The sequence below is a fragment of the Papaver somniferum genome, chromosome 1 (genome assembly GCF_003573695.1).
Source record: "Papaver somniferum cultivar HN1 chromosome 1, ASM357369v1, whole genome shotgun sequence".
Taxonomy (NCBI): Eukaryota; Viridiplantae; Streptophyta; class Magnoliopsida; order Ranunculales; family Papaveraceae; genus Papaver; species Papaver somniferum.
Window position 1 is genome coordinate 3379655 of NC_039358.1, and position 14147 is coordinate 3393801.

Sequence of the window (14147 nt, forward strand, 5' to 3'; positions counted from 1 at the left end):
CTATTAATTCTTCGTGGAAAGTCCGATCAGGACAAGTGATGACTCGTTGGAAACCTTACGGCGAGGAGATCGTTTTGGAGCAGTAATTCTGAACAATTAACATCTTTTTAATAGTTTTTTTTAGAGAAAATACATTAAAAATGCATTATCATATTCAATTAAATGCTCGGCGTCCGCGTTTTCAACAAATTAGGAAATAATTCATAAGAATTTTGTTCAAAAAGATAAAGTCCTAGTGAAAACAAATATATTTCACTACTCGTCACTGCCCTTCATTAGACAAATCGGTAAAAAAAAATGGCAAAAAAACAAAAAAGACAATCAACACGAGGACTTCCCAAGAGGTCATCCATCTTAATACTACTCTCGCCCAAGCAAGCTTAACTGCAGAGTTTTGATTGGTTCTGGTGCATTAGTGCTGGTATGAACGATTGCTGAAAGGATCTTACTAGTTCTACTACTTAACACGTCTCCAATGTGTTGGCTCAATCCGTCTAATGCCTATTAATTCTTCGTGGAAAGTCCGATCAGGACGAGTGATGACTCGTTGGAAACCTTACGAAGAGGAGATTGTTTTGGAGCAGTCATTCTAAACAATTAACATCTTTTTAATAGTTTTTTTAGTTAAAATACATTAAAAATGCATTATAATATTCAATTAAATGCCCGGCGTCCGGGTTTTCAACAAATTAGAAAATAATTCAAAAGAATTTTTTCCAAAAAGATAAAGTCCTCGTGAAAACAAATATATTTCACTACTCGTCGCTGCCCTTCATTAGACAAATCGGCAAAAAAAATGGCAAAAAGAACAAAAAAGCAATCAACACGAGGACTTCCCAAGAGGTCACCCATCTTAGTACCACTCTCGCCTAAGCACGCTTAACTGCAGAGTGCTAATGGGTTCTGGTGCATTAGTGTTGGTATGATCGATTGCTGAAAGGATCTTACTAGTTTTACTACTTAACACGTCTCCAATGTGTTGGCTCGATCCGGCTAACGCCTATTAATTCTTCGTGGAAGGTCCGATCAGGACAAGTGATGATTCGTTGGAAACCTTACGACGAGGAGATTTTTTGGAGCAGTCATTCTGAACAATTAACATCTTTTTAATAATTTTTTTTAGTGAAAATACATTAAAAATGCATTATAATATTTAATTAAATGCCCGGCGTCCTGGTTTTCAACAAATTAGGAAATAATTCAAAAGAATTTTTTCCAAAAAGATAAAGTCCTCGTGAAAACAAATATTTTTCACTACTCGTCGCTGCCCTTCATTAGACAAATCGGCAAAAAAAATGGCAAAAAGAACAAAAAAGGCAATCAACACGAGGACTTCCCAAGAGGTCACCCATCTTAGTACCACTCTCGCCTAAGCACGCTTAACTGCAGAGTGCTCATGGGTTCTGGTGCATTAGTGCTGGTATGATCGATTGCTGAAAGGATCTTACTAGTTTTACTACTTAACACGTCTCCAATGTGTTGGCTCGATCCGGCTAACGCCTATTAATTCTTCGTGGAAGGTACGATCAGGACAAGTGATGATTCGTTGGAAACCTTACGACGAGGAGATTTTTTGGAGCAGTCATTCTGAATAATTAACATCTTTTTAATATTTTTTTTTAGTGAAAATACATTAAAAATGCATTATAATATTCAATTAAATGCCCGACGTCCTGGTTTTCAACAAATTAGGAAATAATTCAAAAGAATTTTGTCCAAAAAGATAAATTCCTAGTGAAAACAAATATATTTCACTATTCGTCACTGCCCTTCATTAGACAAATCGGCAAAAAAAAATGGCAAAAAAACAAAAAATGCAATCAACACGAGGACTTCCCAAGAGGTCACCCATCTTAGTACCACTCTCGCGCAAGCACGCTTTACTGCAGAGTTCTGATGGGTTCTGGTGCATTAGTGCTGGTATGATCGATTGTGAAAGGATCTTACTAGTTATACTACTTAACACGTCTCCAATGTGTTGGATCAATCTGTCTAACGCCTATTAATTCTTTATGGAAAGTCCGATAAGGACAAGTGATGACTCGTTGGAAACCTTACAGCGAGGAGATTGTTTTGGAGCAGTCATTCTGAACAATTAACAACTTTTTAAAAGTTTTTTCTAGTGAAAATGCATTAAAAATGAATTATAATATTCAATTAAATGCCCGGCATCCGGGTTTTCAACAAATTAGGAAATAATTCAAAAGAATTTTGTCCAAAAAGATAAAGTCCTAGTGAAAACAAATATATTTCACTACTCGTCACTGCCCTTCACTAGACAAATCGGCAAAAAAAAATGGCAAAAAAACAAAAAACACAATCAACAAGAGGACTTCCCAAGAGGTCACCCATCTTAGTACTACTCTCGCCCAAGAACGCTTAACTGCAGAGTTTTGAGGGTTATGGTGCATTAGTGCTGGTATGATCGATTGATGAAATGATCTTACTAGTTTTACTACTTAACACGTCTCCAATGAGTTGGCTCGATCCGTCTAACGTCTATTAATTCTTCGTGGAAAGTCCGATCAGGACAAGTGATGACTCGTTGGAAACCTTACGGCGAGGAGATCGTTTTGGAGCAGTAATTCTGAACAATTAACATCTTTTTAATAGTTTTTTTTAGAGAAAATACATTAAAAATGCATTATCATATTCAATTAAATGCTCGGCGTCCGGGTTTTCAACAAATTAGGAAATAATTCATTAGAATTTTGTCCAAAAAGATAAAGTCCTAGTGAAAACAAATATATTTCACTACTCGTCACTGCCCTTCATTAGACAAATCGGTAAAAAAAATGGCAAAAAAAAACAAAAAGCCAATCAACACGAGGACTTCCCAAGAGGTCACCCATCTTAGTACTACTCTCGCCCAAGCACGCTTTACTGCAGAGTTCTGATGGGTTCTGGTGCATTAGTGCTGGTATGATCGATTGTTGAAAGGATCTTACTAGTTTTACTACTTAACACGTCTCCAATGTGTTGGCTCGATCCGTCTAACGCCTATTAATTCTTCGTGGAAAGTCCGATCAGGACGAGTGATGACTCGTTGGAAACCTTACGACGAGGAGATTGTTTTGGAGTAGTCATTCTAAACAATTAACATCTTTTTAATAGTTTTTTTAGTTAAATTACATTAGAGATGCATAATAATATTCAATTAAATGCCCGGCGTCCGGGTTTTCAACAAATTAGGAAATAATTCAAAAGAATTTATTCCAAAAAGATAAAGTCCTAGATAAAACAAATATATTTCACTACTCGTCACTGCCCTTCATTAGACAAATCGGCAAAAAAAATGGCAAAAAAACAAAAATGGCAATCAACACGAGGACTTCCCAAGAGGTCACCCATCTTCGTACTACTCTCGCCCAAGCACGCTTAACTGCAGAGTTCTGATGGGTTCTGGTGCATTAGTGCTGGAATGATCGATTGTTGAAAGGATCTTACTAGTTTTACAACTTAACACGTCTCCAATGTGTGGGCTCGATCCGGCTAACGCCTATTAATTCTTCGTGGAAGGTCCGATCAGGACAACTGATGATTCGTTGGAAACCTTACGGCGAGGAGATTTTTTGGAGCAGTGATTCTGAACAATTAACATCTTTTTAATAATTTTTTTTAGTGAAAATACATTAAAAATGCATTATAATATTCAATTAAATGCACGGCGTCCGGGTTTTCAACAAATTAGGAAATAATTCAAAAGAATTTTGTCCAAAACGATAAAGTCCTAGTGAAAACAAATATATTTCACTACTCGTCACTGCCCTTCATTACACAAATCGGCAAAAAAAAAATGGCAAAAAAATAAAAAAGTCAATCAACATGAGGACTTCCCAGGAGGTCACCCATCTTAGTACTACTCTCGCCCAAGCACGCTTCACTGCAGAGTTCTGATGGGTTCTGGTGCATTAGTGCTGGTATGTTCGATTGCTGAAAGGATCTTATAGTTTTACTACTTAACACGTCTCCAACGTGTTGGCTCGATCCGTCTAACGCCTATTAATTCTTCGTGGAAATTCCGATCAGGACAAGAGATGACTCGTTGGAAACCTTACGGTGAGGAGATCGTTTTGGAGCAGTCATTCTGAACAATTAACATCTTTTTAATATTTTTTTTAGAGAAAATACATTAAAAATGCATTATAATATTCAATTAAATGCCCGACGTCCGGGTTTTCAACAAATTAGGAAATAATTCAAAAGAATTTTGTCCTAAAAGATAAAGTCTTAGTGAAACAAATATATTTCACTACTCGTCACTGCTCTTCATTAGACAAATCGGTAAAAAAAATGCAAAAAAACAAAAAAGCCAATCAACATGAGGACTTCCCAAGAGGTCAACCCATCTTAATACTACTCTCGCCCAAGCACGCTTAACTGCAGAGTTCTGATGGTTCTGGTGCATAAGTGCTGGTATGATCGATTGCTGAAAGGATCTCACTAGTATTACTACTTAACACGTCTCCAATGTGTTGGCTCGATCCGTCTAACGCCTATTAGTTCTTCGTGCAAAGTCCAATCAGGACAACTGATGAATCGTTGGAAACCTTACGGCGAGGAGATTGTTTTGGAGCAGTTATTCTGAACAATCAACATATTTTTAATAGTTTGTTTTAGTGAAAATACATTAAAAATACATTATAATATTCAATTAAATACCCGACGTCCGGGTTTTCAACAAATTAGGAAATAATTCAAAAGCATTTTGTCCAAAAAGATAAAGTCCTGGTGAAAACAAATATATTTCACTACTCGTCACTGCCCTTCATTAGACAAATCGGAAAAAACAAATGGCAAAAAAACAAAAAAGGCAATCAACACGAGGACTTCCCAAGTGGTCACCCATCTTAGTGCTACTCTCGCCCAAGCACGCTTTACTGCAGAATAATGATGGGTTCTGGTGCATTAGTGCTGGTATGATCGATTGCCAAAAGGATCTTACTAGTTTTACTACTTAACACGTCTCCAATGTGTTGGATCAATCCATCTAACGCCTATTAATTCTTTATGGAAAGTCCAATCAGGACAAGTGATGACTCGTTGAAAACCTTACGGCGAGGAGATTGTTTTGGAGCAGTTACTCTGAGCAATTAACATATTTTTAATAGTTTTTTTTAGTGAAAATACATTAAAAACGCATTATAATATTAAATTAAATGCCTGACGTCCGGGTTTTCAACAAATTAGGAAATAATTCAAAAGAATTTTGTCCAAAAAGATAAAGTCCTAGTGAAAACAAATATATTTCACTACTCGTCTTTGCCCTTCGTTATACAAATCGGCAAAAAAAATGGCAAAAAAACAAAAAAGGCAATCAACACGAGGACTTCCCAAGAGGTCACCCATCTTAGTACTACTCTCGCCCAAGCACGCTTTACTGCAGAATTCTGCTGGGTTCTAGTGCATTAGTGCTGGTATGATCGATTGCTGAAAGGATCTTACTAGTTTTACTACTTAACAGGTCTCCAATGTGTTGGATCAATCCGTCTAACGCCTATTAATTCTTCGTGCAAAGTCCGATCAGGACGAGTGATGACTCGTTGGAAACTCTACGGCGAGGAGATTGTTTTGGAGTAGTTATTCTGAACAATCAACATATTTTTAATAGTTTTTTTAGTGAAAATACATTAAAAATGCATTATAATATTCAATTAAAACCCGACGTCCGGGTTTTCAACAAATTAGGAAATAATTCAAAAGCATTTTGTCTAAAAAGATAAAGTCCTGGTGAAAACAAATATATTTCACTACTCGTCACTGCCCTTCATTAGACAAATCGGCAAAAAACAAAAAGCCAATCAACACGAGGACTTCCCAAGAGGTCACCCATCTTAGTACTACTCTCTCCCAAGCACGCTTTACTGCAGAGTTCTGATGGGTTCTGGTGCATTAGTGCTGGTATGATCGATTGTTGAAAGGATCTTACTAGTTTTACTACTTAACACGTCTCCAATGTGTTGGCTCGATCCGTCTAACGCCTATTAATTCTTCGTGGAAAGTCCGATCAGGACGATTGATGACTCGTTGGAAACCTTACGACGAGGAGATTTTTTTGGAGCAGTCAATCTAAACAATTAACATCTTTTTAATAGTTTTTTTAGTTAAAATACATTAAAAATGTATTATAATATTCAATTAAATGCCCGGCGTCCGGGTTTTCAACAAATTAGGAAATAATTCAAAAGAATTTATTCCAAAAACATAAAGTCCTAGATAAAACAAATATATTTCACTACTCGTCACTGCCCTTCATTAGACAAATCGACAAAAAAAAATGGCAAAAAAACAAAAATGGCAATCAACACGAGGACTTCCCAAGAGGTCACCCATCTTAGTACCACTCTCGCCCAAGCACGCTTAACTGCAGAGTGCTGATGGGTTCTGGTGCATTAGTGCTGGTATGATCGATTGTTGAAAGGATCTTACTAGTTTTACTACTTAACACGTCTCCAATAGGTTGGCTCGATCCGGCTAACGCTTATTAATTCTTCGTGGAAGGTCCGATCAGGACAAGTGATGATTCGTTGGAAAACTTACGGCGAGGAGATTTTTTGGAGCAGTTATTCTGAACAATTAACATCTTTTTAATAGTTTTTTTTAGTAAATATTCAATTAAATGCCCGACGTCCGGGTTTTCAAGAAATTAGGAAATAATTCAAAAGCATTTTGTCTAAAAAGATAAAGTCCTAATGAAAACAAATATATTTCACTACTCGTCACTGCCCTTCATTAGACAAATCGGCAAAAAAAAAGGCAAAAAATCAAAAAAGGAAATCAACACGAGGACTTCCCAAGAGGTCACCCATCTTAGTACTACTCTCGCCCAAGCACGCTTAACTGCAGAGTAATGATGGGTTCTGGTGCATTAGTGCTGGTATGATCGATTGCTGAAAGGATCTTACTAGTTTTACTACTTAACACGTCTCCAATGTGTTGGCTCGATCCGTCTAACGCATATTAATTCTTTATGGAAAGTCCGATCAGGACAAGTGATGACTCGTTGAAAACCTTACGGCGAGGAGATTGTTTTGGAGCAGTTATTCTGAACAATCAACATATTTTTAATAGTTTGTTTTAGTGAAAATACATTAAAATGCATTATAATATTGAATTAAATTCCCTTCGTTCGGGTTTTCAACAAATTAGGAAATAAATTAAAAGAATTTTGTCCAAAAGATAAAGTCCTAGTCAAATCAAATATATTTCACTACTCGTCTTTGCCCTTCATTAGACAAATCGGCAAAAAAAATAGGCAATCAACACGAGGACTTCCCAAGAGGTCACCCATCTTAGTACTACTCTCGCCCAAGCACGCTTAACTACAGAGTTCTGATGGGTTCTGGTGCATTAGTGCTGGTATGATCGATTGCTGAAAGGATCTTACTAGTTTTACTACTTAACACGTCTCCAATGTGTTGGCTCGATCCGTCAAACGCCTATTAATTCTTCGTGGAAAGTCCGATCGGGACAAGTGATGACTCGTTGGAAACCTTACGGCGAGGAGATTGTTTTGGAGCAATTATTCTGAACAATTAACATCTTTTTAATAGTTTTTTTAGTAAATATTCAATTAAATGCTCGGCGTCCGGGTTTTCAAGAAATTAGAAAATAATTCAAAAGAATTTTGTCCAAAAAGATAAATTCCTAATAAAAACAAATATATTTCACTACTCGTCACTGCCCTTCATTAGACAAATCGGCAAAAAAAAGGCAAAAAAACAAAAAAAGGCAATCAACACGAGGACTTCCCAAGAGGTCACCCATCTTAGTACTACTCTCGCCCAAGCACGCTTAACTGCAGAGTAATGATGGGTTCTGGTGCATTAGTGCTGGTATGATCGATTGCTGAAAGGATCGTACTAGTTTTACTACTTAACACGTCTCCAATGTATTGGCTCGATCCGTCTAACACATATTAATTCTTTATGGACAGTCCGATCAGGACAAGTGATGACTCGTTGGAAACCTTACGGCGAGGAGATTGTTTTGGAGCAGTTATTCTGAACAATCAACATATTTTTAATAGTTTTTTTAGTGAAAATACATTAAAAATGCATTATCATATTCAATTAAATGCTCGGCGTCCGGGTTTTCAACAAATTAGGAAATAATTCATTAGAATTTTGTCCAAAAAGATAAAGTCCTAGTGAAAACAAATATATTTCACTACTCGTCACTGCCCTTCATTAGACAAATCGGTAAAAAAAATGGCAAAAAAAAAACAAAAAGCCAATCAACACGAGGACTTCCCAAGAGGTCACCCATCTTAGTACTACTCTCGCCCAAGCACGCTTTACTGCAGAGTTCTGATGGGTTCTGGTGCATTAGTGCTGGTATGATCGATTGTTGAAAGGATCTTACTAGTTTTACTACTTAACACGTCTCCAATGTGTTGGCTCGATCCGTCTAACGCCTATTAATTCTTCGTGGAAAGTCCGATCAGGACGAGTGATGACTCGTTGGAAACCTTACGACGAGGAGATTGTTTTGGAGTAGTCATTCTAAACAATTAACATCTTTTTAATAGTTTTTTTAGTTAAATTACATTAGAGATGCATAATAATATTCAATTAAATGCCCGGCGTCCGGGTTTTCAACAAATTAGGAAATAATTCAAAAGAATTTATTCCAAAAAGATAAAGTCCTAGATAAAACAAATATATTTCACTACTCGTCACTGCCCTTCATTAGACAAATCGGCAAAAAAAATGGCAAAAAAACAAAAATGGCAATCAACACGAGGACTTCCCAAGAGGTCACCCATCTTCGTACTACTCTCGCCCAAGCACGCTTAACTGCAGAGTTCTGATGGGTTCTGGTGCATTAGTGCTGGAATGATCGATTGTTGAAAGGATCTTACTAGTTTTACAACTTAACACGTCTCCAATGTGTGGGCTCGATCCGGCTAACGCCTATTAATTCTTCGTGGAAGGTCCGATCAGGACAACTGATGATTCGTTGGAAACCTTACGGCGAGGAGATTTTTTGGAGCAGTGATTCTGAACAATTAACATCTTTTTAATAATTTTTTTTAGTGAAAATACATTAAAAATGCATTATAATATTCAATTAAATGCACGGCGTCCGGGTTTTCAACAAATTAGGAAATAATTCAAAAGAATTTTGTCCAAAACGATAAAGTCCTAGTGAAAACAAATATATTTCACTACTCGTCACTGCCCTTCATTACACAAATCGGCAAAAAAAAAATGGCAAAAAAATAAAAAAGTCAATCAACATGAGGACTTCCCAGGAGGTCACCCATCTTAGTACTACTCTCGCCCAAGCACGCTTCACTGCAGAGTTCTGATGGGTTCTGGTGCATTAGTGCTGGTATGTTCGATTGCTGAAAGGATCTTATAGTTTTACTACTTAACACGTCTCCAACGTGTTGGCTCGATCCGTCTAACGCCTATTAATTCTTCGTGGAAATTCCGATCAGGACAAGAGATGACTCGTTGGAAACCTTACGGTGAGGAGATCGTTTTGGAGCAGTCATTCTGAACAATTAACATCTTTTTAATATTTTTTTTAGAGAAAATACATTAAAAATGCATTATAATATTCAATTAAATGCCCGACGTCCGGGTTTTCAACAAATTAGGAAATAATTCAAAAGAATTTTGTCCTAAAAGATAAAGTCTTAGTGAAACAAATATATTTCACTACTCGTCACTGCTCTTCATTAGACAAATCGGTAAAAAAAATGCAAAAAAACAAAAAAGCCAATCAACATGAGGACTTCCCAAGAGGTCAACCCATCTTAATACTACTCTCGCCCAAGCACGCTTAACTGCAGAGTTCTGATGGTTCTGGTGCATAAGTGCTGGTATGATCGATTGCTGAAAGGATCTCACTAGTATTACTACTTAACACGTCTCCAATGTGTTGGCTCGATCCGTCTAACGCCTATTAGTTCTTCGTGCAAAGTCCAATCAGGACAACTGATGAATCGTTGGAAACCTTACGGCGAGGAGATTGTTTTGGAGCAGTTATTCTGAACAATCAACATATTTTTAATAGTTTGTTTTAGTGAAAATACATTAAAAATACATTATAATATTCAATTAAATACCCGACGTCCGGGTTTTCAACAAATTAGGAAATAATTCAAAAGCATTTTGTCCAAAAAGATAAAGTCCTGGTGAAAACAAATATATTTCACTACTCGTCACTGCCCTTCATTAGACAAATCGGAAAAAACAAATGGCAAAAAAACAAAAAAGGCAATCAACACGAGGACTTCCCAAGTGGTCACCCATCTTAGTGCTACTCTCGCCCAAGCACGCTTTACTGCAGAATAATGATGGGTTCTGGTGCATTAGTGCTGGTATGATCGATTGCCAAAAGGATCTTACTAGTTTTACTACTTAACACGTCTCCAATGTGTTGGATCAATCCATCTAACGCCTATTAATTCTTTATGGAAAGTCCAATCAGGACAAGTGATGACTCGTTGAAAACCTTACGGCGAGGAGATTGTTTTGGAGCAGTTACTCTGAGCAATTAACATATTTTTAATAGTTTTTTTTAGTGAAAATACATTAAAAACGCATTATAATATTAAATTAAATGCCTGACGTCCGGGTTTTCAACAAATTAGGAAATAATTCAAAAGAATTTTGTCCAAAAAGATAAAGTCCTAGTGAAAACAAATATATTTCACTACTCGTCTTTGCCCTTCGTTATACAAATCGGCAAAAAAAATGGCAAAAAAACAAAAAAGGCAATCAACACGAGGACTTCCCAAGAGGTCACCCATCTTAGTACTACTCTCGCCCAAGCACGCTTTACTGCAGAATTCTGCTGGGTTCTAGTGCATTAGTGCTGGTATGATCGATTGCTGAAAGGATCTTACTAGTTTTACTACTTAACAGGTCTCCAATGTGTTGGATCAATCCGTCTAACGCCTATTAATTCTTCGTGCAAAGTCCGATCAGGACGAGTGATGACTCGTTGGAAACTCTACGGCGAGGAGATTGTTTTGGAGTAGTTATTCTGAACAATCAACATATTTTTAATAGTTTTTTTAGTGAAAATACATTAAAAATGCATTATAATATTCAATTAAAACCCGACGTCCGGGTTTTCAACAAATTAGGAAATAATTCAAAAGCATTTTGTCTAAAAAGATAAAGTCCTGGTGAAAACAAATATATTTCACTACTCGTCACTGCCCTTCATTAGACAAATCGGCAAAAAACAAAAAGCCAATCAACACGAGGACTTCCCAAGAGGTCACCCATCTTAGTACTACTCTCTCCCAAGCACGCTTTACTGCAGAGTTCTGATGGGTTCTGGTGCATTAGTGCTGGTATGATCGATTGTTGAAAGGATCTTACTAGTTTTACTACTTAACACGTCTCCAATGTGTTGGCTCGATCCGTCTAACGCCTATTAATTCTTCGTGGAAAGTCCGATCAGGACGAGTGATGACTCGTTGGAAACCTTACGACGAGGAGATTGTTTTGGAGTAGTCATTCTAAACAATTAACATCTTTTTAATAGTTTTTTTAGTTAAATTACATTAGAGATGCATAATAATATTCAATTAAATGCCCGGCGTCCGGGTTTTCAACAAATTAGGAAATAATTCAAAAGAATTTATTCCAAAAAGATAAAGTCCTAGATAAAACAAATATATTTCACTACTCGTCACTGCCCTTCATTAGACAAATCGGCAAAAAAAATGGCAAAAAAACAAAAATGGCAATCAACACGAGGACTTCCCAAGAGGTCACCCATCTTCGTACTACTCTCGCCCAAGCACGCTTAACTGCAGAGTTCTGATGGGTTCTGGTGCATTAGTGCTGGAATGATCGATTGTTGAAAGGATCTTACTAGTTTTACAACTTAACACGTCTCCAATGTGTGGGCTCGATCCGGCTAACGCCTATTAATTCTTCGTGGAAGGTCCGATCAGGACAACTGATGATTCGTTGGAAACCTTACGGCGAGGAGATTTTTTGGAGCAGTGATTCTGAACAATTAACATCTTTTTAATAATTTTTTTTAGTGAAAATACATTAAAAATGCATTATAATATTCAATTAAATGCACGGCGTCCGGGTTTTCAACAAATTAGGAAATAATTCAAAAGAATTTTGTCCAAAACGATAAAGTCCTAGTGAAAACAAATATATTTCACTACTCGTCACTGCCCTTCATTACACAAATCGGCAAAAAAAAAATGGCAAAAAAATAAAAAAGTCAATCAACATGAGGACTTCCCAGGAGGTCACCCATCTTAGTACTACTCTCGCCCAAGCACGCTTCACTGCAGAGTTCTGATGGGTTCTGGTGCATTAGTGCTGGTATGTTCGATTGCTGAAAGGATCTTATAGTTTTACTACTTAACACGTCTCCAACGTGTTGGCTCGATCCGTCTAACGCCTATTAATTCTTCGTGGAAATTCCGATCAGGACAAGAGATGACTCGTTGGAAACCTTACGGTGAGGAGATCGTTTTGGAGCAGTCATTCTGAACAATTAACATCTTTTTAATATTTTTTTTAGAGAAAATACATTAAAAATGCATTATAATATTCAATTAAATGCCCGACGTCCGGGTTTTCAACAAATTAGGAAATAATTCAAAAGAATTTTGTCCTAAAAGATAAAGTCTTAGTGAAACAAATATATTTCACTACTCGTCACTGCTCTTCATTAGACAAATCGGTAAAAAAAATGCAAAAAAACAAAAAAGCCAATCAACATGAGGACTTCCCAAGAGGTCAACCCATCTTAATACTACTCTCGCCCAAGCACGCTTAACTGCAGAGTTCTGATGGTTCTGGTGCATAAGTGCTGGTATGATCGATTGCTGAAAGGATCTCACTAGTATTACTACTTAACACGTCTCCAATGTGTTGGCTCGATCCGTCTAACGCCTATTAGTTCTTCGTGCAAAGTCCAATCAGGACAACTGATGAATCGTTGGAAACCTTACGGCGAGGAGATTGTTTTGGAGCAGTTATTCTGAACAATCAACATATTTTTAATAGTTTGTTTTAGTGAAAATACATTAAAAATACATTATAATATTCAATTAAATACCCGACGTCCGGGTTTTCAACAAATTAGGAAATAATTCAAAAGCATTTTGTCCAAAAAGATAAAGTCCTGGTGAAAACAAATATATTTCACTACTCGTCACTGCCCTTCATTAGACAAATCGGAAAAAACAAATGGCAAAAAAACAAAAAAGGCAATCAACACGAGGACTTCCCAAGTGGTCACCCATCTTAGTGCTACTCTCGCCCAAGCACGCTTTACTGCAGAATAATGATGGGTTCTGGTGCATTAGTGCTGGTATGATCGATTGCCAAAAGGATCTTACTAGTTTTACTACTTAACACGTCTCCAATGTGTTGGATCAATCCATCTAACGCCTATTAATTCTTTATGGAAAGTCCAATCAGGACAAGTGATGACTCGTTGAAAACCTTACGGCGAGGAGATTGTTTTGGAGCAGTTACTCTGAGCAATTAACATATTTTTAATAGTTTTTTTTAGTGAAAATACATTAAAAACGCATTATAATATTAAATTAAATGCCTGACGTCCGGGTTTTCAACAAATTAGGAAATAATTCAAAAGAATTTTGTCCAAAAAGATAAAGTCCTAGTGAAAACAAATATATTTCACTACTCGTCTTTGCCCTTCGTTATACAAATCGGCAAAAAAAATGGCAAAAAAACAAAAAAGGCAATCAACACGAGGACTTCCCAAGAGGTCACCCATCTTAGTACTACTCTCGCCCAAGCACGCTTTACTGCAGAATTCTGCTGGGTTCTAGTGCATTAGTGCTGGTATGATCGATTGCTGAAAGGATCTTACTAGTTTTACTACTTAACAGGTCTCCAATGTGTTGGATCAATCCGTCTAACGCCTATTAATTCTTCGTGCAAAGTCCGATCAGGACGAGTGATGACTCGTTGGAAACTCTACGGCGAGGAGATTGTTTTGGAGTAGTTATTCTGAACAATCAACATATTTTTAATAGTTTTTTTAGTGAAAATACATTAAAAATGCATTATAATATTCAATTAAAACCCGACGTCCGGGTTTTCAACAAATTAGGAAATAATTCAAAAGCATTTTGTCTAAAAAGATAAAGTCCTGGTGAAAACAAATATATTTCA

General features: G+C 36.8%; 23 non-coding genes and 5 pseudogenes across 23 annotated transcripts; all 28 read right to left on the minus strand.

Annotated features, from left to right (window-relative positions):
• Positions 1-316: 316 nt before the first annotated feature.
• LOC113345064 lies at positions 317-435 on the minus strand (annotated as a pseudogene).
• A 380-nt stretch (positions 436-815) lies between these two features.
• Positions 816-934, minus strand: LOC113344236. Its single transcript, XR_003357713.1, has one exon. It is a non-coding gene; the product is annotated as a 5S ribosomal RNA (ribosomal RNA).
• A 381-nt stretch (positions 935-1315) lies between these two features.
• On the minus strand, positions 1316-1434 carry LOC113343959. The gene has a single exon (XR_003357506.1). It is a non-coding gene; the product is annotated as a 5S ribosomal RNA (ribosomal RNA).
• A 381-nt stretch (positions 1435-1815) lies between these two features.
• LOC113344287 lies at positions 1816-1934 on the minus strand. The gene has a single exon (XR_003357733.1). It is a non-coding gene; the product is annotated as a 5S ribosomal RNA (ribosomal RNA).
• A 381-nt stretch (positions 1935-2315) lies between these two features.
• Positions 2316-2433, minus strand: LOC113345207 (annotated as a pseudogene).
• Positions 2434-2815: 382 nt separating this feature from the next.
• Positions 2816-2934, minus strand: LOC113343234. The gene has a single exon (XR_003357118.1). It is a non-coding gene; the product is annotated as a 5S ribosomal RNA (ribosomal RNA).
• A 380-nt stretch (positions 2935-3314) lies between these two features.
• LOC113343754 lies at positions 3315-3433 on the minus strand. The gene has a single exon (XR_003357388.1). It is a non-coding gene; the product is annotated as a 5S ribosomal RNA (ribosomal RNA).
• Positions 3434-3815: 382 nt separating this feature from the next.
• Positions 3816-3934, minus strand: LOC113344090. Its single transcript, XR_003357653.1, has one exon. It is a non-coding gene; the product is annotated as a 5S ribosomal RNA (ribosomal RNA).
• A 377-nt stretch (positions 3935-4311) lies between these two features.
• LOC113345157 lies at positions 4312-4430 on the minus strand (annotated as a pseudogene).
• A 382-nt stretch (positions 4431-4812) lies between these two features.
• LOC113344539 lies at positions 4813-4931 on the minus strand. Its single transcript, XR_003357860.1, has one exon. It is a non-coding gene; the product is annotated as a 5S ribosomal RNA (ribosomal RNA).
• A 381-nt stretch (positions 4932-5312) lies between these two features.
• LOC113344046 lies at positions 5313-5431 on the minus strand. Its single transcript, XR_003357578.1, has one exon. It is a non-coding gene; the product is annotated as a 5S ribosomal RNA (ribosomal RNA).
• A 365-nt stretch (positions 5432-5796) lies between these two features.
• On the minus strand, positions 5797-5915 carry LOC113343990. Its single transcript, XR_003357535.1, has one exon. It is a non-coding gene; the product is annotated as a 5S ribosomal RNA (ribosomal RNA).
• A 381-nt stretch (positions 5916-6296) lies between these two features.
• Positions 6297-6415, minus strand: LOC113343552. Its single transcript, XR_003357293.1, has one exon. It is a non-coding gene; the product is annotated as a 5S ribosomal RNA (ribosomal RNA).
• A 357-nt stretch (positions 6416-6772) lies between these two features.
• LOC113343691 lies at positions 6773-6891 on the minus strand. The gene has a single exon (XR_003357370.1). It is a non-coding gene; the product is annotated as a 5S ribosomal RNA (ribosomal RNA).
• Positions 6892-7254: 363 nt separating this feature from the next.
• On the minus strand, positions 7255-7373 carry LOC113342542. Its single transcript, XR_003356719.1, has one exon. It is a non-coding gene; the product is annotated as a 5S ribosomal RNA (ribosomal RNA).
• A 357-nt stretch (positions 7374-7730) lies between these two features.
• LOC113343261 lies at positions 7731-7849 on the minus strand. Its single transcript, XR_003357130.1, has one exon. It is a non-coding gene; the product is annotated as a 5S ribosomal RNA (ribosomal RNA).
• A 382-nt stretch (positions 7850-8231) lies between these two features.
• On the minus strand, positions 8232-8350 carry LOC113343242. The gene has a single exon (XR_003357126.1). It is a non-coding gene; the product is annotated as a 5S ribosomal RNA (ribosomal RNA).
• A 380-nt stretch (positions 8351-8730) lies between these two features.
• Positions 8731-8849, minus strand: LOC113343761. The gene has a single exon (XR_003357390.1). It is a non-coding gene; the product is annotated as a 5S ribosomal RNA (ribosomal RNA).
• Positions 8850-9231: 382 nt separating this feature from the next.
• LOC113344097 lies at positions 9232-9350 on the minus strand. Its single transcript, XR_003357656.1, has one exon. It is a non-coding gene; the product is annotated as a 5S ribosomal RNA (ribosomal RNA).
• Positions 9351-9727: 377 nt separating this feature from the next.
• On the minus strand, positions 9728-9846 carry LOC113345165 (annotated as a pseudogene).
• A 382-nt stretch (positions 9847-10228) lies between these two features.
• Positions 10229-10347, minus strand: LOC113344546. Its single transcript, XR_003357861.1, has one exon. It is a non-coding gene; the product is annotated as a 5S ribosomal RNA (ribosomal RNA).
• A 381-nt stretch (positions 10348-10728) lies between these two features.
• LOC113344053 lies at positions 10729-10847 on the minus strand. Its single transcript, XR_003357611.1, has one exon. It is a non-coding gene; the product is annotated as a 5S ribosomal RNA (ribosomal RNA).
• Positions 10848-11212: 365 nt separating this feature from the next.
• Positions 11213-11331, minus strand: LOC113343996. Its single transcript, XR_003357536.1, has one exon. It is a non-coding gene; the product is annotated as a 5S ribosomal RNA (ribosomal RNA).
• A 380-nt stretch (positions 11332-11711) lies between these two features.
• LOC113343769 lies at positions 11712-11830 on the minus strand. The gene has a single exon (XR_003357393.1). It is a non-coding gene; the product is annotated as a 5S ribosomal RNA (ribosomal RNA).
• Positions 11831-12212: 382 nt separating this feature from the next.
• On the minus strand, positions 12213-12331 carry LOC113344102. Its single transcript, XR_003357657.1, has one exon. It is a non-coding gene; the product is annotated as a 5S ribosomal RNA (ribosomal RNA).
• Positions 12332-12708: 377 nt separating this feature from the next.
• Positions 12709-12827, minus strand: LOC113345171 (annotated as a pseudogene).
• Positions 12828-13209: 382 nt separating this feature from the next.
• Positions 13210-13328, minus strand: LOC113344552. The gene has a single exon (XR_003357863.1). It is a non-coding gene; the product is annotated as a 5S ribosomal RNA (ribosomal RNA).
• Positions 13329-13709: 381 nt separating this feature from the next.
• Positions 13710-13828, minus strand: LOC113344055. The gene has a single exon (XR_003357628.1). It is a non-coding gene; the product is annotated as a 5S ribosomal RNA (ribosomal RNA).
• Between the last annotated feature and the right edge of the window lie 319 nt (positions 13829-14147).